Here is a 2,978-nt window from a genome sequence, read left to right as displayed (position 1 = left end):
ATATTCCGAATAAAAATTATTGGATTTAACAGAAATTATATTTAATGGTGCTGCAGACCCTATAGACTTCAATACATATTTTTTATGCGGAAAAAGACGTTTATTTCATTGATACTGAATAATCGGTATGAGGTTAGTCGAGTTGAAACTCAACATTTCTCTTTACTGTCAGCCATAGAATAAAAATAAATATGTATTTTTCTTGGTAGCACCCTCATAAGCCTGGTGTATAAGAATTCAAAGAAAAACACGATAAGATAGGATTTGCATTTTGCGACATTTTGTCGAGCTTTATGATGTTTTGCGGTTTTTTCGAGACAAATTGTTCAGAATACAAATGATACTTTCTACTAATAAATTGATATTTTAATGGTGTACAGTTTTTAAGCAATTAATTATTTTTTAAGCAATATTTTCTTAGAATAGAAATAGATGTCGCGGGATTTCCGATTCTTTAAACTTATTTTTAAGTCTATAATTAGATAGATGCAATAATTGATTCAAGCTAATAAATTAAATTTTTTTCTGAATGATTCAAAATTTTTTTCAGTTTTCACGCAGACGGAATTATAAATTAATGCAATTTTAGAAATCCCATTGTTAAGGCAAATTATTATTTTTCATAACAATATTCATCTGTTATGGTGCTTGACAGTTGCGGTTTTTTCTGAAATGTTGACCTTTGCTTTGACTTTTTTAGTTTTTAACGAATAATAAATAATCATTAAAGAGAATCACCATTTACACAAGGTCTTTATTTTGTGTAAATATATTTTTTGTAACAAAACGGGTATTTGAACAATTGATATCTAACATTAATTTAGTTAGAAACAATATTTACTTCAAGTGGTGTGAACCAGCTCAATATAGCCCACTCCGCTTTTGTTTTTCACGCCTGAGTTTTCACCTGAGAAACAAACGCAGATCAAGCGCACCCCGCACAGCTCCTGTTACACCTACCTGCTGCACGACGTCAATTCTCGGTAGGGCTTAGAAGGGACGGCTATTGAAGGGTTTAACTTTACTTATTTTGAATCTTTTAAATCTCTTTATATGTAGGTATATTATCATCGATATCAAAATATTTTCTCCAGTGGTTGGAGGGGAAAATTGATATTGAAATATGTACAATTCGACATTTTTCTTTTACGCTTTGACATAAAATTCGTGTTCTAATTCAACACAAAATTTTTACAAGTAATTTATAGGCCTACTCCACTGACCTACTAATAATCATTCCATTCTTTGTCTTTATCTCTACTGTAAGATTTTTTTTTATTGAATATTTTTTAAATATTAGAAAATGGTAAAAATAATGCAATTAAAAAAATAAGATACTATTCATGAATGATTCTTGTTTATGGTTATTTATTATTTGTACATAACTAAAAAATCAAAGAAAAACTGAAGATTTTAGAAAACAACGCAACTGTGTAGCATTAAGTTAATAGAAGATAGTCATATACAATAACAATTTGTTTCAACAACTACACTTGTTATATTAAACCATTGAAATTATTAAAAAGTGGATATAAAATTAAAAATTGTTCAAACAAAATACATCTTTCTCCCAATATTTTAAGAGAATACAATTATAAATAATAACTTGTGTTAAGAATCATTAATCTCAAATTTAATAATTAATTGTTTATTGAGGCTTTGAACCATTTTTGGTTTGAAAGGCAAAAAAGAAATCGTAACTAGCAGAAAAGAGTTCGCAAAATCCTTTTTTAAGAATTGCCTTCTAAAAAATAGTTTGAACTTTATTATTTGATTTTGCCCTAATGCATCTACCAATGCGCTTGGACAGTAAGGCCACGTAGCTGTACTACAAAATGAATATCTCCGCATATTAAAGACTGTCCATCAATTTTTTTAAATTAACATTTACACTGATTAGAATGGAATATAGGAAGTAGCTATGGTTTTGAATCTAATGCTAAAAAGAAAATTATTTTTTCAAATTTAGTAAACGGACACATAAGGCTATAAGCTTTGATTACGTTCTTTTAAAGTTCATTTCTAAGTCAACTCTACAATAATTATTAGTCAGTGAAAAGAAATGATAATACAAATCTTTTAACTGTTTCTTGAATATCCCGATATGGCTTATTTACTTGGTTATTGAATAATTAGATCATTTTAAATTTTTGGCCAATTGAAGAATATCATTATGATATTTTGTCAATATTCTTAAAATCTACTACCAACATAGCTGGGACTTACGGATCTCTTAACGAAATAATAATTAAACTAAAAATTCCATTAGCTCGAAATTTTTGTAAGAAATATCTGATTTACGAATTTTATCTGCATTTATAGACCAAAGAAAAGTGTATCAAAAGAATAAAAATGATGTTACACCTCTAAGAAATCAGTTCAATTTAATTAGCGGCTTGGAAGATATCGTATGAAACTAATTAAATCTAGAGATCCTCAACCAAACAAACCGGAATCCGAATGCCTAAAAAGCGCGCGATTTTCAAAACGATTCCTTAATCTGTTTTTCGTTTACATTCTCGGCAGAGAAGATATTAGATTTGTGTAAAATATGAGTCAACCCCCGCCTTCCAGTTCTTGTGAAAGTTTACGTTATGAAACTTAAAGTTTAGGAAACTGAAGGTCAAGCTCTTGAGAGATTTTTTTCAAAATTCAAAAATTCTATGTACAGCTATTTTAATACTCGGATTGCTGAACCATTAATCTTTACGACTTTTTTCGATAAAAGAAATTGATCAGAGTTATAGCATTGACAAAATCGAAAATGTAAACTGAAATAAAGTTTTAAGCTGCACGATTTGAAAATAAGTCAAGATAAGAAAAACCTTGCTAGAAGATTATCGTAACAGCTATTAAAGTATGCATAAAAATCACAAATTCTAATTTTTTACCAGGGCTTCATTTTCTAAACATCAAAGCAATAATTTAAAAAATTACATTTGGCGGTCAAACTGTAATTTAGGAATCATTTTCAAAAA

General features: G+C 28.5%; 1 protein-coding gene across 1 annotated transcript in view; it reads right to left on the bottom strand.

Moving 5' to 3' along the window:
* Positions 1 to 2,978, bottom strand: part of LOC117170232 (neprilysin-2-like) — a 28,377-nt gene that overhangs the window by 24,939 nt on the left and 460 nt on the right. The gene's annotated exons all lie outside the window — the stretch shown is intronic.

The sequence above is a fragment of the Belonocnema kinseyi genome, chromosome 3, assembly GCF_010883055.1.
Source record: "Belonocnema kinseyi isolate 2016_QV_RU_SX_M_011 chromosome 3, B_treatae_v1, whole genome shotgun sequence".
Taxonomy (NCBI): domain Eukaryota; kingdom Metazoa; phylum Arthropoda; class Insecta; order Hymenoptera; family Cynipidae; genus Belonocnema; species Belonocnema kinseyi.
The sequence above is the reverse complement of the archived record's forward strand: the minus strand, read 5'-3'. Positions and strand labels throughout refer to the sequence as shown.